Below are 22,661 nucleotides of genomic sequence, written 5' to 3'. Positions count from 1 at the left end.
ACACACGTGTATTCAGTGACACACACACACGTGCATTCAGTGACACACACACACGTGCACTCAGTGACACACACACACGTGCATTCAGTGACACACACACACGTGCACTCAGTGACACACACACACACACGTGTATTCAGTGACACAGACACACGTGCATTCAGTGACACACACACACGTGCATTCTGTGACACACACGTGTATTCAGTGACACACACACGCACGTGTATTCAGTGACACACACACACGTGCACTCAGTGACACAGACACACGTGCATTCAGTGACACAGACGCACGTGCATTCAGTGACACAGACACACGTGCATTCAGTGACACAGACACACGTGTATTCAGTGACACAGACACACGTGCATTCAGTGACACAGACACACGTGCATTCAGTGACACAGACACACGTGTATTCAGTGACACACACACACGTGCATTCTGTGACACACACGTGTATTCAGTGACACACACACACGTGTATTCAGTGACACACACGTGTATTCAGTGACACACACACACGTGTATTCAGTGACACACACACACGTGTATTCAGTGACACACACACACACGTGTATTCAGTGACACACACACACGTGTATTCAGTGACACACACACACACGTGTATTCAGTGACACACACACGTGTATTCAGTGACACACAGACACACGTGCATTCAGTGACACAGACACACACGTGTATTCAGTGACACACACACACACGTGTATTCAGTGACACACACACATGTATTCAGTGACACACACACACACCTGTATTCAGTGACACACACACACGTGTATTCAGTGACACACACACACGTGCATTCAGTGACACAGACACACGTGCATTCAGTGACACACACACATGCACATGTGTGTGTGTGTGTGTGTGTGCCAGTGTGGGTCTATGTGAGTGTGAGAGAGGCTGTGTGAGTGTGTGTGTGTGTGACAATGAGTATGTGTGAATGAATGAGCGACTGAGTGAGAGAGAATATGTATATATCTGTGTGTCAGTCAGAAAGTGTGAGTGGCGTGTTACCTCCCCTGGAACCAATGAGCACCGTCTGCGCGATTACTCCCATAACCGAATAGCACCATCTGCGTGATTCCTCCCGTAGCTGATGAGCACCGTCTGTCTGATTCCTCCTGTCGCCGATGAGCATGTCTGCGTGATTCCTGCTGTAGCCGATGAGCACCATCTGCGTGATTCCTCCAGTAGCCGACGAGCTCCTTCTGCGCAATTCCTCCCGTAGCCGATGAGCACCGTCTGCGTGATTCCTCCCGTAGCCAATGAGCACCGTCTGCGTGATTCCTCCCGTAGCTGATGAGCACCGTCTGCGTGATTCCTCCCGTAGCTGATTACTTCCTTCTGTGTGATTCCTCCTGTAGCCGATGAGCACCGTCTGTGCGATTCCTCCCGTAGCCGATGAGCTCCATCTAGGAACATAGGAACATAAGAAGAGGAGTTGAGCATTCAGCCCCTCGATCCCGCTCTGCCATTCAATAAGATCATGGCTGATCTGTGTCCTGACCCCATGTACCTGCCCTGGGCCCATATCCCTCGATCCCCCTGCTCAATAAAAATGTGTCTGTCTCAGACTGAAAGCTCACAATTGAAGCAGCATCCAGCGGTGTTTGAGGAAGAGAGTTCCAACCCTCCACCATTCTCTGCGGGTAGAAGTGTTTTCCAACAACTCTCCGCAATGGCTTGGCCCCAACGAGTGGCAACAGTTTCTCCTGATCCACCCTGTCCTTCCCTGGAAATATTTTGTAGATTTCTATCAGATCACCCCTCAACCTTCTGAATTGGAGTGAATAAAGGGCTAATTTGTCTAATCTCTGCGTGTAACTGAACCCCTGAAGTCCAGGGATCATTCGTGTCAACCTGCGTTGAGCTCCCTCCAGGGTTGAACCATCCTTCCTAAGGTATCCTGTCCATACCGGCTCACAGGATTCTCAGTGGCCTCTAACTAGGGGTTTGTACAACTGCAGCATAACATCTGCATCCCGATACTCCAGCCCTTTCGATATGAAGGGCAGCATTCCTTTGGCCTTCTGGACTATTTCTGCTCCTGTTTGTGGCATTTTAAGGAGCTCTGCACCTGAACCCCCAAATCTTACCCACTGAGCTGCTGCTCCGGTTCCCACCCTCCTGCCTGATTCCTCTGGGAGCCGATCAGATCCGTCTGTGTGACTCCTCCCTCAGCCGAACAGCTGGTTCTGTGTGATTCCTCCCTCAGCCGAACAGCTGGTTCTGTGTGATTCTTCCCTCAGCCGAACAGCTGGTTCACTGTGATGCCTCCCACAGCCGATGAGTTGGTGCTGTGTGATTCCTCCCTCAGCCGAACAGCTGGTTCTGTGTGATTCCTCCCTCAGCCGAACAGCTGGTTCTGTGTGATTCCTCCCACAGCCGATGAGCGACGCCTCCCTCACGCCCCTCTTGTTGCCTGGGCCCCGCCCCCAGGTGACTGCGCAGGCGCCAGTGCCGGATGCCGGCTTTTCCCCTCCCTCATTGGCTGAGGACATCACAGAGCCGGAGGCTGATGACAACACAAAGCCCGCCCACTGACCTTGGCTAGGCCCCGCCTACTGCTGACTGCAGGCCACGCCTCCCGATGACGACTCACAGCACGTCATGCCGCAGCTTCCGGGGGTTTGCCGGCAGGGGCGGGGTTAAGGACCCTCCCTTGTTTCCGCACTGCGCATGCGGCCCTCCATGCACGGACTGCGCACGCGCCCCTTCTCCCGCACTCCGCATGCGCATCCTGCCATTCCAGCTCAGCTGTCCAATAGAAAGAACAATATTTCCAAAGCAGCAACATTAATGGCAGCAGAAAATATTAGGATGGTTTTACAATGCAGCAAAGGATCAGGAACAAGGATTCAAAGGGGAAAGTGTACAATTAGAGACACTCTCAGCAATTAGAAACACACACAGTAAAAGCTTCAACAAGTCTATTAAACAGGAAGAGAGGAGACAAAAGCAATGTGTGTTAGAGGGAGAGAGTGGGGAATTCATCATGGCAAACAAGGAGATTGAAAAGATTCTGAAAAAGTGTTTCCTAGCAACCGGCACAGGAGAAGAAACAACAAAATCACAAGAATAGTCAAAAGAAATGAAAGTCAGCAACTTAAAGTGAACCCATCACCAACCCCTCGGTTTGATGGGAACTCGACAGGTAATGGTGTCCCTACCTTTTCCTGCACCCCCTGTCTTCAGGGAGATGAACTCCAAACGTTGTCTCTTTTCCCTCCCCACAGATACTGTCAGACCCGCTGAGATTTTCCAGCATTTTCTGTTTGTGTTTCAGATTCCAGCATCCACACTCATTTCCTTTTATCTTCATCAATAAATTATAACTTTCACCTAGCTTTTTTGTTGATGCCGTGGTTTATTTGGTAAAAGCGCTTGCCTGGTAAAGAGGAGATTGTGAGAACTCAGCAGTGCCTTGATCTGTGTTCCATACTGGACATTGTGTTTATCCACCGAATGTGCGAGGAACAGTAACACCCTCTTTGCATCGGTCTCTTTCAAATCATACTTTCCCGTCACACAGTTCGACAGCAGGAAAAGAAGCCCAGAGGCACATTTTGTCTGCGCCGGCCATCAAGCACCTATTAAAATGGATGAATGTTGCTGCCGGCGACTCTTGGAATTGTCAATCGCGTGTGAGGAATTTGTTAAAAGACATCTGTTAATCTATTTTGAAGCACATCTCAAACAATTGCGTTCAGGCTGGAAGAAAAGCAACACCCAAACAGGGACTTGACCCCTGGACCCTCAGATTAGAATTCCAATGCTTTTCTGACTGAGCTATCCAAGCTTCCCGGCATGTATGTTTTTCTTGCCTTGAGCTAGCTGACTTTCACAGTGAGTTCGAGCACAAACTTTGAGGGGAGTTGATTTTAATGGGGGTGGGGAAGTGTGATATTATCCACTTTGAGGTCAAGATGATTATTTGTTGTAACTTTCTAAATATCCAAAAGTCAAATCGTTTTGAGCATTTCACCATTTGGAAGAACCAGGACCTCATGGTTCCTCTCTCGTTCCTATAGATCCTTCCTCTCTCGTTCCTATAATGAGTCCAACAGCAAGTCAACTGTTTGTGTTGAAGTCATGTTGGAGTTGTATAGAACTTTGGTGAGGCCACAGCTGGAGCACTGTGTGCAGTTCTGGTCACCACATTTTAGGAAGGATGTGATTGCACTGGAGAGGGTGCAGAGGAGATTCCCCAGGATGCTGCCTGGGACGGAGCATTTAAGTTATGGAGAGAGGTTGCGGAAGCTTGGATTATTTTTGTTGGAGCAGAGAAGACTGAGGGGCGACCTGATTGAGGTGTACAAGATTATGAGGGGCACGGACAGAGTGAATAAGGAGCAGCTGTTCCCCAGGTTTGAAGGGTCAGTGTTCAATTCTTTGATCTTCAGACATTTTATACAGCTCCATCATAGCCTCTCTGCTCTGATATTCTGTACCTCGGCGATAAAGACAAGTCTCCCATTAGCCTCGTTAACCACCAAGAAAGGAGAGGCAATTCCACTGCTCTCTGGGAATAGGAACAAAATACCACTGGCTCCACTGGGCTTCGAACCCAGGACCTTCTGCGTGTGAGGCAGACGTGATAACCACTACACTATGGAACCACATGACTGTGGATGTAAATGAGCTGGAGGCAGTTCAGGGTCGGGGGGCGGTGGGTGGTTACTGGATTGCTCCCTGGAATGAGCGGGTTTTCTCATGAGGTTGGATTGGACAGACTGGGCTTCTTTCAGCTGGAGTTTAGGAAAGTGAAGGGGTGACTGGATTAAAGTTTCTAAGATGCTGAACGGTCTTGGGAAGGTGGAGGTGGAAAAGATGTTTCCTCTTGTGGGTGAGGCCAAAACAAGGGGGCGCTGTTTGAACATTAGGGGGCGCCCTTTTCGTACAAGAGATGATTAGATTTGTTTTCTCTCAGAGGCTTGTGCCACTTTTAAACTCTGCCTCAGAAGGTGCTGGAGGACGGGGTCACTGAATATTTTCCTGGCGGAGGGAGTTAGATATTTGTTGAGTGAGAGAATTAAAGATTATCGGGGAGGGGGAGGGGAATATGGAGAATGTGGAAGCCAACAGAAAGGGATCAGCCATGGCCTTAGTAAATAGTGAAGCAGGCTCGAAGGACCAGATGGTTTCAGGTTGCAGCATCCACAGGATTTTGCTTTTAACTTTATAACAAATTATAACATTGGTTGGACATTTCTGTTGGTGCCGTGGTTTAGTTGGTTAAAGCGCCTGCCTAGTAAACAGGAGATCCTGAGTTTAAATCTCAGCGGTGCCTTTGTGCATGTTGCATTTTGTAACTCTGAGAAGCCACAACTTTCCCGTCACACAGTTCGACAGCAGGAAAAGAAGCCCAGAGGCCCATTTTGTCTGCGCCGGCCATCAAACACCTATTAAAATGGATTAATGTTGCTGCCGGCGACTCTTGGAATTGTCAATCGTGTGTGAGGAATTTGTTAAAGGACATCTGTTCATCTATTTTGAAGCACATCTCAAACAATTGTGTTCAGGGTGGAAGAAAAGCAACTCCCAAACAGGGACTTGAACCCTGGACCCTCAGATTAAAAGTCTGATATTCTATTGACTGAGCTATCAAGGATTCCTGGAATGAAGATTTTTCCTGCCTTGAACTAGCTGACTTTCACAATGAGTTCAAGCACAAACTTTGAGGGGGAGTTGATTTTAATGGGGGTGGGGAAGTGTGATATTATCCACTTTGAGGTCAAGATGACTATTTGTTGTAACTTTCTAAGTGTCAAAAAGTCAAATCGTGCTGAGCATTTCATCGATTTGGCAGTACCAGGACCTCATGAAATCCTCCACTTGAGATCCTTCCTCTGTCGTTCCTGTAATGAGTCCAACAGTAAGTCAACTGTTTGTGTTGAAGTCATGTTGGAGTTGTATCGAACTTTGGTGAGGCCACAGCTGGAGCACTGTGTGCAGTTCTGGGCACCACATTTTAGGAAGGATGTGATTGCACTGGAGAGGATGCAGAGGAGATTCCCCAGGATGCTGCCTGGGACGGAGCATTTAAGTTATGAAGAGAGGTTGCGGAAGCTTGGATTATTTTTGTTGGAGCAGAGAAGACTGAGGGGTGACCTGATTGAGGGGGACAAGATTATGAGCGGCACGGACAGAGTGGATAAGGAGCAGCTGTTCCCCAGATTTGAAGGGTCAGCGTTCAATTCTTTGGTCTTCAGACATTTTATACAGCTCCATCATAGCCTCTCTGCTCTGATATTCTGTGCCTCGGCTATAAAGACAAGTGTCACATATGCCTAGTTAACCACCTTATCTCCCTGTCGTGCTGCCTTCAGGGATCTGTGGACATGAACCCCAAGTCTCTTGGGTCCTCTGCACTTATTCGCATCCGACCATTCAAAGGACAAGTCACTGTGAAAGAGCGGCGAGTTCAAGGCAGTTCCACTGCTCTCTGGGAATAGGAACAAAATACCACCGGCTCCACGGGGCTTCGAACCCAGGACCTTCTGCGTTTGAGGCAGACGTGATAACCACTACACTATGGAACCACATGACTCTAAGCGCTCTTCGGGTGGGTTTAAACTAATTCAGTAGGGGGCTGGGAACCTGAAGTGCAGCTCCAGTGTACAGGAGGTTGAGAGTAGTGAGGTGAGGAATAAGGTGTCAAGGTCGCAGGAGTGTACTGGCAGGCAGGAAGGTGGTTTGAAGTGTGTCTACTTCAATGCCAGGAGCATCCGGAATAAGGTGGGTGAGCTTGCAGCATGGGTTGGTACCTGGGATTTCGATGTTGTGGCCAACTCGGAGACATGGATAGAGCAGGGACAGGAATGGTTGTTGCAGGTTCCGGGGTTTAGATGTTTCAATAAGATCAAGGAAGGTGGTAAAAGAGGGGGAGGTGTGGCATTGTTAGTCAAGGACAGTATTACGGTGGCAGAAAGGACGTTTGATGAGGACTCGTCTACTGAGGTAGTTTGGGCTGAGGTTAGAAACAGGAAAGGAGAGGTCACCCTGTTGGGAGTTTTCTATAGGCCTCCGAAAAGTTCCAGAGATGTAGAGGAAAGGATTGCAAAGATGATTCTGGATAGGAGCGAAAGTAACAGGGTAGTTGTTATGGGGGACTTTAACTTGACAAATATTGACTGGAAACGCTGTAGTTCGAGTACTTTAAAGGGGTCAGTTTTTGTCCAACGCGTGCAGGAGGGTTTCCTGACACAGTATGTAGATGGGGCAACAAGAGGCGAGGCCACATTGGATTTGGTACTGGGTAATGAACCAGACCAGGTGTTAGATTTGGAGGTAGGTGAGCACTTTGGTGACAGTGACCACAATTCGGTTACTTTAGCGATGGAAAAGGATAGGTATAGACCGCAGGGCAAGAGTTATATCTGGGGGAAAGGAAATTATGATGCGATTAGGCGAGATTTAGGATGCATAGGATGGGGAAGGAAACTGCAGGGGATGGGCACAATTGAAATGTGGAGCTTGTTCAAGGAACAGCTGCTGCGTGTCTGATGCACTATCAATCGAGTCAAGACTCGTTGTGAGCAAGACAAATAGGCCTTTATTAGCAAGAACTTGGAGCCATCCCTGTCGGAGATCTGGTCTGTACTGAAGGCTCGGGGGAGGAGCCACCGCCTTTATACCCTCCTGTTGTAGGTAAAAAACCTCTGACACTATTAGTGGTTCAAAATGCAGTGTTTATTTTCACAATTGTGGGAGAAGTGAGGTTCCTAACAGTGAACCCCCAGCCTTCTCTTCGAACACAAGTAAGAACAGAGTTTATATATGTCCCTGTTCCCACCCTCATTACATTGCAATTCTCTAAGATGTCTGTCACTGTTCATGGTGAGATTCTTGTTGTATTAGCAGTATCTTCCTCTGCGTAGTTTGTTCGATCTCCAAGGCCACGATTGTTCGTCATTTATATCCTTGAAACAACATCACAGGTTTTGCACAAACAAGTTAACTAATCTACATACAGGTTTGTATAATACTTTATATCAGGATAAGATGAATAACGTATGATGAATATATATATATGAATCTATGGTTATACAAAGACAGAAGGCATACATGTCAACTCCATCGTGTTAAACAAAGGTACATGAAAATGGAGACTGTTTAGCTTATTTCAAGCTGGGTTAATCGCATTTCTTGATAACAAATGGAGACAGAGGAATAGCTGCTCCTTTTATCTGGCACAGACATGAAAAACACCGACCTCTGACAAAAACATGGACCCTGCAGTGTTCTCAACAAAATCACAGAGTTCGGGTCTTAATGCTTAAGTGTGACAAGGTTCATTAACCCATTCCCGACTGCATGGTCAACGTTCATTCGGATAAATAGGGCGGCACGGTAGCACAGTGGTTAGCACTGCTGCTTCACAGCTCCAGGGACCAGGGTTTGATTCCCGGCTTGGGTCACTGTCTGTGTGGAGTTTGCACATTCTCCTCGTGTCTGCATGGGTTCCCTCCGGGTGCTCCGGTTTCCTCCCACAGTCCAAAGATGTGCGGGTTAGTGGATTGGCCATGCTAAATTGCCCCTCAGTGTCACAAGATGTGTAAATTAAGTGGATTGGCCATGCCAAATTGCCCCTTAGTGTCCAAAGATTTGCAGGTTAGGTGGATTGGCCATGGGAAATGTGTGGGGTTACAGGGATAGGGCCTGAGTAGGGTGGTGGGGTGGGTAAGATTCTCTTTAGACAAGAGGGCGGGAACAGAGGGATACAGACTGAGTAAGAGCGGAAGGTTTTTTTTTAGTTTAAGTCGGGCATCATGATTGGCATGATTGTCCCTTAGAGTCACAAGATGTGCAGGTCAGGTGGATTGGCCTTGCTAAATTACCCCTTAGCGTCTAAAGATGTGTAGGTTAGGGGGATTGGCCATGCTAAATTGTCCCTTTGTGTCCAAAGATGTGCAGGTTAGGTGGATTGGCTATGCTAAATTGTCCCTTCGTGTCCAAAGATGTGTAGGTTAGGTGGATTGGCCATGCTAAATTGTCCCTTAGTGTCCAATGATTTGCAGGTTAGGTGGATTGGCCATGCTAAATTGTCCCTTCGTGTCCAAAGATGTGCAGGTTAGGTGGATTGGCCATGCTAAATTGTCCCTTCGTGTCCAAAGATGTGCAGGTTAGGGGGATTGGCCATGCTAAATTGTCCCTTAGTGTCCAAAGATGGGTAGTTAGGTGGATTGGCCATGGGAAATGTGTGGGGTTCTAGGGATAGCGCCTGGGTGGGGTGGTGGGGTGGGTAAGATTCTCTTTAGGCAAGATGGAGGGAATAGAGTGATACAGACTGAGTCAGGGCGGAAGGTTATTTTTAGTTTAGTGAGGGCATCATGATTGGCATGGGTTTGCAGGGCCGACGGGCCTGTTCCTTTTGGTTTGATTTATTATTGCCACGTGTATTAGTGGACAGTGAAGGGTATTGTTTGTACTCAGCTGCTCTTTACTTTGTTCTTTGTTCAGTTGGTGCAAACTCTCCTCCACCTTAAAGCTGTGCCACGCAGGCAGAAACTAAGTGCCCGCTCCAACAGCAGCTCAACAAGTGTAGCGATGGGGAAGGGAGGGAAGGGGGGAGGTTGGAAGGTGACACCGGGATCCTCAGTTCCTGTCCGGCCTGCAGGAGGCTCAGGATATCCTGGTGATGACCTAGAAACGACAACATGATCTGGGAGCGGCCTGAACCACCAAGCAGCCATTTTAAAGCTGCCTCCTCTTCAGCTGGAGAAGCCCAGAGAGCAGGAAATCAGTTTGGACCAGTATTCCTACCTCCCCGTTTCACTGTGTTTTTCCATCTTTATTTTACTCATTGATGGGACACGGGCACCGCTGGCTGGGACAGCATTTATTGCCCATCCCTAGTTGCCCTTGAGAAGGTGGTGGTGAGCTGCCTTCCTGATTCGCTGCAGTCCATGTTCTGTGGGTTGACCCACAATGCCTTTCGGGTGGGAATTCCGGGATTTTGACCCAGTGACTGCGAAGGAACGGCGATATATTTCCAAGTCAGGATGGTGAGTGGTTTGGAGGGGAACTTGCAGACGGTTGTGTTTCTACTTATCTGCTGCCTTTGTCCTTCTAGATGGAAGTGGTCGTGGGTTTTGAAGGTGCTGTCTCAGGATCCTTGGTGAATTGCTGCAGTGCATCTTGTAGATAGTACACACTGCTTCTACTGAGAGTCGGTGGTGGAGGGATTGAATGTTTGTAGATGTGGTGCCAATCAAGCGGGGCTGCTTTGTCCTGGATGGTATCGAGCTTCTTGAGTGTTGTTGGAGCTGCACCCATCCAGGCAAGTGAGGAGTATTCCATCACACTCCTGACTTCGCCTTGTAGATGGTGGACAGGCTTTGGGGAGTCAGGAGGTGAGTTACTCACTGCAGTATTCCCAGCTTCTGACCTGCTCTCAGCCACTGTGTTTATGTGGTGAGTCCAGTTGAGTTTCTGGTCAATGGTGACCCCAAGGATGTTGACAGTGGGGGATTCAGTGATGGTTACACCATTCAATGTCATTGAGTGTTGGTTAGAGTGTCTCTTATTGGTGATGGTCATTGCCTGGCATTTGTGTGGCGCAAATGTCCGTCAACAAGAGCGGCACGGTGGCACAGTGGTTAGCACTGCTGCTTCACAGCTCCAGGGACCTGGGTTCGAGTCCCGGCTTGGGTCACTGTCTGTGTGGAGTTTGCACATTCTCCTCATGTCTGCGTGGGTTTCCTCCGGGTGCTCCGGTTTCCTTCCACAGGCCAAAGATGTGCGGGTTAGGTTGATTGGCCATGCTAAAATTGCCCCTTAGTGTCCTGAGATGCGTAGGTTAGACGGATTAGTGGGTAAAATATGTAGGGATATGGGGGTAGGGCCTGGGTGGGATTGTGGTCGGTGCAGACTCGATGGGCCGAATGGCCTCTTTCTGTACTGTACGGCTTCTATGATTTCTATGAACAATACGATATAAAATGCTGGTTAGGCCACAGCTGGAGAATTGTGTGTAGTTCTGGTCAGCATACTATAGGAAGGATATGATTACACTGGAGCGGATGTGGAGAAGATTTACCAGGAAGTTGCCTGGACTGGAGGGTCTGAGCTGTGAGGAAAGATTGGACAGGCTGGGGTTATTTTCCTTGGAGCAGCGGAGGTTGCGAAGGAACCGATAAAGATGTACAAGATTATGAGGGGCGTAGATAGAGTGGATAGGAAGGCACTTGCGCTGCCGTAACCTCCACAATTATAGGCCAAGCACTGAAAAATAGGATTGGTGTGGTCAGATCTTTCTTGACCAGCATAGACGCGATAGGCCGAATGGCCTCTTTCTGTGTTGTGAATGTTTATGAATCCATTTTAAGGTCGACAGGACAAGTTGGGACCATTTCCCGAATTGGACTTCTGGGTTTTCCTTAGTCAATGGGCACCTCTGGGAGAAGCCAAACCTCGACAGTGAAAAAAACACCAACTCTTAACCTAACCCCTAACCCCACCCCAAAGGGATCAGGAGAATTCCCAAATCCCGCCCTGCGGGAATGGGAAAAGAATGCTCGGAACAGCGGTTTTCGTTCTGGGAAGAGGAAGTCTCTGAGTGATTCCCCCCATCCCCCCAACCCCTCACCCCTCGGCAAGAAACGGCGCAGTGGTATTGTCACTGGGCTAGCAATCCAGAGAGCCAGGGTAATGTTCTGGGGGACCCGGGTTCGAATCCCACCACGGCAGATGGTGAAATTTGAATTCAATAAAAAAAAATCAGGAATTAAGAATCTACTGATGACCCGTTGTCGATTGTCGGAAAAACCCATCTGGTTCCTTTAGGGAAGGAAATCTGCCGTCCTTAACCCGGTCTGGTTTACATGTGACTCCAGAGCCACAGCAATGTGGTTAGCTCTGAAATGGCCTGGCAAGCCACTTAGTTCAAGGGCAATTAGGGATGGGCAATAAATGCTGGCCCAGCCAACCACATCTCATGAACAAATAAAGAAAAAGTGATTACAACCTCCCGACCTTTGAACAACTTAATTAGCGTTCAAACCTGTTTGTATAAGGATCGTTTGAGGGTCATCTGAGCAGTGGGTTTCAGTTGCAAAAATGCATGTCATCGGCTTGTTGCAACAGGTGGTTTGGAAAAGTCGCTCAGCGTATCTGTTATTCGGTTTTGAAACATTGCAGGGGGCAGATTCTGCCGTGTTAAAATAAATTGATGTCGATATTCCTTTTTAACATCAATATTCCTCAAATCCATTCGTAACTTCCATGGTAGAAAAATCATACAGTCAACAGTGCAGAAGGAGGCCATTCGGCCCATCAAGCCTGCACCAACAAGATCCTATCCCACCCAGATCCTATCCCCATAATCCCACATCTTTATTCTCCTACTCGTCCTGACACTAAGGGGCAATTTAGCATGGCCAATCCACCTGACTCGCAGGTCTTTGGAGTGTGGGAGGAAACCGGAGCACCCGGAGGAAACCCACGCAGACACAGGGAGAACATGCAGACTCCGCACAGACAGCGACCCGAGCCTGGAATTGAACCCAGGGCCCTGGCGTTGTGGAGCTGCAGTGCTAACCACTGTGCCACCATGCCGCCCTGATCTTTGGAATGAGGCTGGAACATTTGAGCTGGGACTTCTCGCACAATGGGAGAACAGATTGTGTTGCAAAATCCAGCTTCCGATATGAACGGTAGGATGATTGAAGTACAGAGGACCAGCGGGAACCTTGGGATGAATGTTCATTGCCCCCCCCCCTCCGTCCCGAAGGCAACAGGACAGGTAGATAAGGTGTAAGTTAAGAAGACATGGGTATACTTGCCTTAAATAGCTGAGGCATAGAATATAAGAACAGGGAGGTTATGATGGAGCTGTATTAAACACTTGTTAGGCCACAGCTAGAGTATTGTGTGCAGTTCTGGTCACCACACTACAGGAAGGATCATAGAATCTACAGAGCAGAAGGAGGCCCATTTGGCCCATCAAGCCTGCACTGACAGCAATCCCACCCAGCTTCTACCCCCGTAACCCCACATATTTCCCCTTCTAGTCCCCCTTACACTAAGGGGCAATTTAGAATGGCGAATCAACCTAAGCTGCACATCTTTGGATGTGATTGCGCTGGAGAGGGTGAGGAGGAGGTTCACCAGGATGTTGCCTGGCCTGGAGCATTTCAGCTTTGAAGAGAGACTGTGTAGAATCATAGAAACCCTACAGTACAGAAGGAGGCCATTTGGCCCATCGAGTCTACACCAACAACAATCCTACCCCATGTTCCGTGGTAGGGAAGTTGTTGGAGAGGATTCTTAGAGATAGGATGTATGCGCATTTAGAAAGGAATAAACTCATTAATGATAGTCAGCATGGTTTTGTGAGAGGGAGGTCATGCCTCACTAACCTGGTGGAGTTTTTTGAAGAAGTGACTAGAATGGTTGATGAGGGAAGGGCCGTGGATGTCGTCTATATGGACTTTAGGAAAGCATTTGACAAAGTCCCTCATGGTAGGTTGGTGCAAAAGGTTGGATCTCATGGGATAAAGGGGGAAGAGGCTAGATGGGTGGAGAACTGGCTTGGTCACAGAAGACAGAGGGTGGGAGTGGAAGGGTATTTTTCCGGCTGGAGGCCTGTGACTAGTGGTGTTCCGCAGGGCTCTGTATTGGGACCTCTGCTGTTTGTGATTTATATAAATGATCTGGAAGAAGGTGTAACTGGGGTGATCAATAAGTTTGCGGACGACACGAAAATGGCTGGACTTGCAGATAGAACAAAGAACAAAGAACAGGCCCTTCGGCCCTCCAAGCCTGTGCCGCTCCTTGGTCCAACTAGACCAATCGTTTGTATCCCTCCATTCCCAGGCTGCTCATGTGACTATCCAGGTAAGTCTTAAACGATGTCAGCGTGCCTGCCTCCACCACCCTACTTGGCAGCGCATTCCAGGCCCCCACCACCCTCTGTGTAAAAAACGTCCCTCTGATGTCTGAATTATACTTCGCCCCTCTCAGCTTGAGCCCGTGACCCCTCGGGATCGTCACCTCCGAGCTGGGAAAAAGCTTCCCACTGTTCACCCTATCTATACCCTTCATAATCTTGTATACCTCTATTAGATCTCCCCTCATTCTCCGTCTTTCCAAGGAGAACAACCCCAGTCTACCCAATCTCTCCTCATAGCTAAGACCCTTCATACCAGGCAACATCCTGGTAAACCTTCTCTGCACTCTCTCCAATGCCTCCACGTCCTTCTGGTAGTGCGGCGACCAGAACTGGACGCAGTACTCCAAATGTGGCTAACCAGCGTTCTATACAGCTGCATCATCAGACTCCAGCTTTTATACTCTATACCCCGTCCTATAAAGGCAAGCATACCATATGCCTTCTTCACCACCTTCTCCACCTGTGTTGCCACCTTCAAGGATTTGTGGACTTGCACACCTAGGTCCCTCTGTGTTTCTATACTCCTGATGACTCTGCCATTTATTGTATAACTCCTCCCTGCATTATTTCTTCCAAAATGCATCACTTCGCATTTATCCGGATTAAATTCCATCTGCCACCTCTCCGCCCAATTTTCCAGCCTATCTATATCCTGCTGTATTGCCCGACAATGCTCTTCGCTATCCGCAATTCCAGCCATCTTCGTGTCATCCGCAAACTTGCTGATTACACCAGTTACACCTTCTTCCAAATCATTTATATATATCACAAATAGCAGAGGTCCCAGTACAGAGCCCTGCGGAACACCACTGGTCACAGACCTCCAGCCGGAAAAAGACCCTTCGACCACTACCCTCTGTCTCCTATGGCCAAGCCAGTTCTCCACCCATCGAGCCACTTCTCCTTGTATCCCATGAGCATTAACCTTCTTAACCAACCTGCCATGTGGGACTTTGTCAAATGCCTTACTGAAATCCATATAGACGACATCCACGGCCCTTCCTTCATCAACCGTTTTTGTCACTTCCTCAAAAAACTCCACCAAATTTGTAAGGCACGACCTCCCTCTTACAAAACCATGCTGTCTGTCACTAATGAGATTGTTCCATTCTAAATGCACATACATCCTGTCTCTAAGAATCCTCTCCAACAACTTCCCTACCACAGACGTCAAGCTCACCGGCCTATAATTTCCTGGGTTATCCCTGCTACCCTTCTTAAACAACGGGACCACATTTGCTATCCTCCAATCCTCAGGGACCTCACCCGTGTCCAAAGAAGCGACAAAGGTTTCCGTCAGAGGCCCAGCAATTTCACCTCTCGTCTCCCTGAGCAGTCGAGGATAGATGCCATCAGGCCCTGGGGCTTTGTCAGTTTTAATGTTCCCTAAAAAACCTAACACTTCCTCTCTCGTAATGGAGATTTTCTCTAACGGGTCAACACCTCCCTCCGAGACACTCCCGGTTAACACGCCCCTCTCCTTCGTGAATACCGATGCAAAGTATTCATTTAGGATCTCCCCTATTCCCTTGGGTTCTAAGCATAATTCCCCTCCTTTGTCCCTGAGAGGTCCGATTTTCTCCCTGACAACTCTTTTGTTCCTAACGTATGAATAGAATGCCTTAGGATTCTCCTTAATCCTGCCTGCCAAGAACATCTCGTGACCTCTTTTTGCCCTTCTAACTCCCCGTTTGAGATCTGATAGTGAGGAACATTGTCAGAGGCTACAGAAGGATATAGATAGGCTAGAAATTTGGGCAAAGAAATGGCAGATGGAGTTCAATCCAGATAAAGTGATGAATTTTGGTAGAACTAACCTAGGGGGGAGCTATACGATAAATGGCAGAACCATAAAGGGTGTAGGTACGCAGAGGGACCTGGGTGTGCAAGTCCACAGATCCTTGAAGGTGACGTCACAGGTGGAGAAGGTTATGAATAAGGCATATGGCATGCTTGCCTTTATAGGATGGGGCATAGAGTATAAAAGTTGGGGTCTGATGTTGCAGATGTATAGAACGTTGGTTCGGCCGCATTTGGAATACTGCGTCCAGTTCTGGTCGCCACACTACCAGAAGGACGTGGAGGCTTTGGAGAGAGTGCAGAGGAGGTTTACCAGGATGTTCCCTGGTATGGAGGGCTTAGTTATGAGGAGAGATTGGGTAAACTGAGGTTGTTCCCACTGGAAAGACAGAGGATGAGGGGTGACCTAATAGAGGTGCATAAAATTATGAAAGGCATAGATAGGGTGAACGGTGGGAAGCTTTTTCCCAGGTCGGTGGTGACGTTCACGAGGGGTCATAGGTTCAAGGTGACGGGGGGGGGGGGGGGGGGGGCGTTTAACACAGATATCAGAAGGACGTATTTTACACAGAGGGTGGTGGGGGCCTGGAATGCGCTGCCGGGCAAGGTGGTGGAGGCGGACACACTGGGAACGTTTAAGACTTATCTAGATAGCCACATGAATGGAGTGGGAATGGAGGGATACAAAAGAATGGTCTAGTTTGGACCAGGGAGCAGCGCGGGCTTGGAGGGCCGAAGGGCCTGTTCCTGTGCTGTATTGTTCTACCCAGACCCTCTCCCCGTTACCCCACATATTTACCCCGCTAATCCCTCTAACCTACGCATCCTGGGACACTAAGGGGCAATTTACCATGGCCAATGCACCTAACCCGCACATCTTTGGACTGTGGGAGGAAACTGGAGCACCCGGAGGAAACCCACGCTGACATGGGAAGAACGTGCAGACTCCACACAGACAGTCACCCAAGCCGGGAATCGAACCCGGGTCCCTGGAGCTGTGAGGCAGCAGTGCTAACCACTGTGTCACTGTGCCCCCGGGAATCGAACCCGGGTCCCTGGAGCTGTGAGGCAGCAGTGCTAACCACTGTGTCACTGTGCCCCCGGGAATCGAACCCGGGTCCCTGGAGCTGTGAGGCAGCAGTGCTAACCACTGTGCCACTGTGCCCCTGGGAATCGAACCCGGGTCCCTGGAGCTGTGGGGTAGCAGTGCTAACCACTGTGCCACTGTGCCCCTGGGAATCGAACCCGGGTCCCTGGAGCTGTGAGGTAGCAGTGCTAACCACTGTGCCACCGTGCCCCCGGGAATTGAACCCGGGTCCCTGGAGCTGTGAGGTAGCAATGCTAACCACTGTGCCACTGTGCCCCCGGGAATCGAACCCGGGTCCCTGGAGCTGTGAGGTAGCAGTGCTAACCACTGTGCCACCGTGCCCCCGGGAATTGAACCCGGGTCCCTGGAGCTGTGAGGTAGCAATGCTAACCACTGTGCCACTGTGCCCCCGGGAATTGAACGCGGGTCCCTGGAGCTGTGAGGTAGCAGTGCTAACCACTGTGCCACTGTGCCCCTGGGAATCGAACCCGGGTCCCTGGAGCTGTGAGGTAGCAGTGCTAACCACTGTGCCACTGAGCTGCCCCAATAGGCTGGAGTTTTGTTTCCTCAGAGCAGAGAAGGCTGAGGAAGGGAGATGGTTGAGGTGTACAGAATTCTGAGGGACATAGATAGCATGGATAGGAAGAAACTTTTCCCCGAGTAGAGGGGTCGATAACCAGAGGCCAGAGATCCACAGTGAGGAGCAGGAGATTTTGAGGGCATTCAAGGAAAAGCTTTTTCACCCAGCGGGTGGTGGGAATCTGGAACTCACTGCCTGAAAGGTGGTGGAGGCCGGAACCCTCACAACATTTAAGAAGCATTTCGACGAGCACTCGAAACGGCCGAGCACACAAGGCTACGGACCAAGTGCTGGGAAATGGGCTGAGGATAGATAGGTATTTGAAGGCCAGCACGGACAAGATGGGCCGAAGGAGCCTCTTTTTGTGTAAAACTCGATGAGATAACTGGCAACCGCCATCAATCTTCTCTGCTGGGAAAGCAGGTGAACTTGTCTGAAATGAACCTGTCTTCATAACCTCCCCATTTAAACAAGAGACCAGTTTCTCTAATGGAGGGACCACTCCCTTCAGGAATTGGAAGCTGTTTAACAAAGGGTCTGTTGATTGCCCCCTCCCCGCTCCCCCTCTCCATTTACCCAGGATTGTTTGTGGTGGTTTCTGCATGAGCTGCTGGACTCCAGGGTTTACACGCCCTGGGCTGGGGGACAGATCACACAAACACACCTTCTCAACAATAAAAATGGAATGAGCGTTTCGAATCGCGCCTGGTGTTTCGATTCCCACACACATTTGTTGTTTTAGTCAATAATTACTCGGCACTGGTCCAATCAGCTCCGATTATTCTCTCTATCAGTGGCAATTCCGGACACAGCGGTGAGTTAACCGTGCAGTGCAAACGCTCCGAACCAAAGTTCAGAGTCCTGCCCTCCGCACACAACGTTTTGAGTCTTATCAAGTCGTTCTCAATGAGGAACATCTCTCGCCCACCCCCCCATCGTGTGATGACCCAGCTGTGGGCTATAAATGAATTTAACAGCTGAACCTGGGTCAATGTTCTGCCATTGCCACCTCCCAGCCACCAGGAAAGACAGCTCCGCTTTCATCAGCAGGTCAGAAATCCACACTCGACCATTTTAAAAGGGGCCTGACCTCTTCGTTTGGGAAGCCGTGTTGCTTCTGTTTGCTGGCGGGCACATTTGGTCTAGTTTTTCTCATAACCTGCCCCTCTCACCTTAAACCTATGCCCTCTAGTTTTAGACTCCCCTACCTTTGGGAAAAGATATTGACTATCTCGCTGATCTATGCCCCTCATTATTCTATAAACCTCTATAAGATCACCCCTCACCCTTCTACGCTTCAGAGAAAAAAGTCCCAGTCTATCCAGCCTCTCCTTATAACTCAATCCATCAAGTCCCGGTAGCATCCTGGTAAATCTCTTCTGCACTCTTTCTAGTTTAACAATATCCTTTCTATAATCGGGTGACCAGAACGGTACACAGTATTCCAAGTGTGGCCTTACCAATGTCTTGTACAACTTCAACAAGACGTCCCAACTCTTCTATTCAATGTTCTGACCAATGAAACCAAGCATGCTGAATGCCTTCTTCACCACTCTGTCCACCTGAGACTCCACTTTCAAGGAGCTATGAACCTGTACCCCAAGATCTCTTTATTCTGTAATTCTCCCCAACGCCCTACCATTAACTGAGTAAGTCCTGCCCTGGTTCAATCTACCAAAATGCATCACCACGCATTTATCTAAATTAAACTCCATCTGCCATTCGTCAGCCCACTGGCCCAATTGATCAAGATCCCGTTGCAATGGGAGATAACGTTCTTCCCTGTCCACTATGCCACCAATCTTGGTGTCATTTACAAATTTATGAACCATGCCTCCTATATTCTCATCCAAATCATTAATATAAATGACAAATAACAGTGGGCCCAGCACTGATCCCTGAGGCACACCGCTGGTCACAGGCCTCCAGTTTGAAAAACAACTGTCTACAACCACCCTCTGGCTTCTGTCATCAAGCCAATTTTGTATCCATTTAGATACCTCACCCTGGATCCCGTAAGATTTAACCTTATGCAGCAACTTACCATGCGGTACCTTGTCAAAAACGTTGCGAAAGTCCATGTAGACAACATCAACTGCACTGCCCTCATCTACCTTCTTGGTTACCCCTTCAAAAAACTCAATCAAATTTGTGAGACATGATTTTCCACTCACAAAGCCATGCTGACTGTCGCTAATCAGTCCTTGCGTCTCTAAATACCTGCAGATCCTGCCTCTCAAAATACCTTCCAACAACTTACCCACCACAGATGTGAGGCTCACTGGCCTGTAGTTCCCAGGCTTTTCCCCGCAGCCCTTTTTAAACAAAGGCACAACATTTGCCACCCTCCAATCTTCAGGCACCTCACCCATGACTATCGATGATTCAAATATGTCGGCTAGGGGACCCGCAATTTCCTCCCTAGCCTCCCACAATGTCCTGGGATACATTTCATCAGGTCCCGGGGATTTATCTACCTTGATTTGCTTTAAGACTTCCAGCACCTCCTTCTCTGTAATATGTACACTCCTCAAGACATCACTATTTATTTCCCCAAGTTCCCTAACATCCATGCTTTTCTCAACAGTAAATACTGATGAGAAATATTCATTTAGGAACTCACTCATCTCTTGTGGATCCGCACATAGATGACCTTGTTAATCCTTAAGAGGCCCGACTCTCTCCCTAGTTATTCTTTTGGCTTTTATGTATTTGTAGAAGCTCTTTGGATTCTCCTTTGCCTTATCTCACAATCTCGTATCCCCTTTTAGCCCTCCTGAATCCTCTCTTAACTTGGGCGGCACGGTAGCGCAGTGGTTAGCACTGCTGCTTCACAGCTCCAGGGTCCCGGGTTCGATGCTCGGGTCACTGTCTGTGTGGAGTTTGCACATTCTCCTCGTGTCTGCGTGGGTTTCCTCTGGGTGCTCTGGTTTCCTCCCACAGTCCAAAGATGTGCGGGTTAGGTTGATTGGCCAGGTTAAAAATTGCCCCTTAGAATCCTAAAATGCGTAGGTTAGAGGGATTCGCGGGTAAATATGTGGGGGTAGGGCCTGGGTGGGATTGTGGTCGGTGCAGACTCGATGGGCCGAATGGCCTCCTTCTGCACTGTAGGGTTTCTAAAAAAAAAACTCTACTCCTATACTCTTCAAGGGATTCACTTGGTCCCAGCTGCCTATGCATGTCATGTGCCTCCTTCTTCTTCTTGACCAGGGCCTCAATATCCCGAGTCATCCAGGGTTCCCTAATTCTACCAGCCTTGCCCTTCACTCAAAGAGGAATGTGCTTACCCTGAAACCTGGTTAACACACTTTTGGAAGCCTCTCTCTTACCAGATGTCCCTTTGCCTTCCCACAGACTCCCCCAATTAACTTTTGAAAGTTCCTGACTGATACCATCAAAATTGGCCTTGCCCCAATTTAGAATTTTAACTTTTGGGCCAGACCTATCATTCTCCATAGCTATGTTAAAACTAATAGAATTATGGTCACTGGTCCCAAAATGATCCCTCACTAACACTTCTGTCACCTGCCCTTCCTTATTTCCCAAGAGGAAGTCAAGTTTTGCCCCCTCTCTAGTCGGGCCATCCACATACTGACTGAGAAATTCCTCCTGAATACACTCAACAAATTTCCCTCCATCCGACCCTCTAATACTATGGTTGTCCCAGTCAATGTTGGGAAAGTTAAAATCCCCTCCTATTACCACCCTATTTTTCTTGGAGCCATCTGTAATCTCCTTACATATTTGCTCCTCAATTTCCCGCTGACTATTTGGGGGCCGATAGTACAACCCTATCAAAGTGATTTCCCCCTTCTTATTTCTCAGTTCCACCCACATAGACTCAGTGGCCGAACCCTCGGATATATCCCCTCTCAGTACGGCCGTGATGCTTTCCCTAATCAAAAGTGCAACTCCCCCTCCTCTCTTACCTCCTGTTCTACCTTTCCTATACTCATCTGTACCCTGGAACATTGAGCTGCCAGTCCTGTCCCTCCCTTACCCATGTTTCAGTAATTGCTATAATATCCCAGTCCCACGTATCCATCAATGCCCTGAGTTCATCTGCCTTGTCCGTCAGGCTTCTTGCATTGAAATAAATGCAGTTTAATCTGGACTTCCCTTGCTCTCTGTCTTGCGTTTGCCTGATCTGTCGGGTACTAGGATTACTGACACTGCCTTTACTACTTAATGTACTCCCTTTAACTTCTGTGCTGTCCTCAAACTTGTCTTCTGTCCCCCTACTGCTTTGGGTTCCACTCCCCTGCCAAACTAGTTTAAACCCTCCCGAGTAGTTCTAGCAAATCTCCCCGCCAGGATATTAGTCCCCCTCCAGTTCAGGTGTAACCCATCCCTCTTGAACAGTTCACCCCTTCCCCAGAAGAGATCCCAATGATCCAAAAATCCAAATCCCTGCCCCCTGCACCAGCTCTCAAGCCACGCATTCATCTGCCTAATCCTCCGATTCCTCCTCTCACTAGCACGTGGCAGCGGTAGTAGTCCTGAAATTACTACCTTCGAGGTCCTGCGCTTCAGCCTTCTGCCGAACTCTCTATATTCACATTTCAGGACCTCATCCCTTTTCCCACCTATGTCGTTGCTACCAATATGTACAACGACCTCTGGCTGCTCCCCCTCCCCCTTAAGAATGTCCTGCAATCGCTCAGAGACGTCCTTGACCCTGGCACCAGGGAGGTAACATACCATCCTGGAGTCTCGATCGCAGCCACAGAAACGCCTGTCTGTGCCTCTAACTAGCGAGTCCCCTATCACTACTGCTCACTTGCTCGTTGCCCGACCCTGTCCCACAGCAGAACCAGCTGTGGTGTCACAGGCCTGGCTGTTGCTGGTATCTCCCCCTGACAGGCTGTCCCCCTCAACAGTATCCAAAACCTGTTTGAATGGGGAATAGCCACAGGAGACTCCGGCACTACCTGTCTGCCTCTCCTGGCGGTCACCCATCTACCTGACTGAACCTGTGGTGTGACACCCTCCCTGTAACTGGTGTCTATCACACTCTCTGTCCCCTGTACGCTCCGCAGTGCATCCACCTGCTGCTCCAACCAAACAATGCGATCTGCGAAGAGCTGCAACTGGACACACTTCCTGCAGACAAAGATGTCAGGGAGACTAGATTGCTCCCCAGTTTCCCACATCTGGCAGGAGGAGCATACCACTGCCTTAGCTGCCATGCTGCCCTTATACAGGTAAAAGTATAAAAGAATCTCAACTCACCTTTTCCTTGCTTGTGGCCCTCCCGACGTCCTTTTTTT

General features: G+C 49.0%; 4 non-coding genes across 4 annotated transcripts; 1 reads left to right on the top strand and 3 right to left on the bottom strand.

The window, feature by feature from the left end:
* Positions 1–4,576: 4,576 nt before the first annotated feature.
* On the bottom strand, positions 4,577–4,649 carry trnav-cac (transfer RNA valine (anticodon CAC)). The gene has a single exon. It is a non-coding gene; the product is annotated as a tRNA-Val (tRNA).
* Positions 4,650–5,246: 597 nt separating this feature from the next.
* On the top strand, positions 5,247–5,320 carry trnat-agu (transfer RNA threonine (anticodon AGU)). The gene has a single exon. It is a non-coding gene; the product is annotated as a tRNA-Thr (tRNA).
* Positions 5,321–5,568: 248 nt separating this feature from the next.
* Positions 5,569–5,641, bottom strand: trnak-uuu (transfer RNA lysine (anticodon UUU)). Its single transcript has one exon. It is a non-coding gene; the product is annotated as a tRNA-Lys (tRNA).
* An 858-nt stretch (positions 5,642–6,499) lies between these two features.
* On the bottom strand, positions 6,500–6,572 carry trnal-caa (transfer RNA leucine (anticodon CAA)). Its single transcript has one exon. It is a non-coding gene; the product is annotated as a tRNA-Leu (tRNA).
* Positions 6,573–22,661: the final 16,089 nt, after the last annotated feature.

The sequence above is a fragment of the Mustelus asterias genome, chromosome 16 (assembly GCF_964213995.1).
Source record: "Mustelus asterias chromosome 16, sMusAst1.hap1.1, whole genome shotgun sequence".
Taxonomy (NCBI): Eukaryota; Metazoa; Chordata; class Chondrichthyes; order Carcharhiniformes; family Triakidae; genus Mustelus; species Mustelus asterias.
This window is presented reverse-complemented; position numbering and strand designations above follow the sequence as displayed.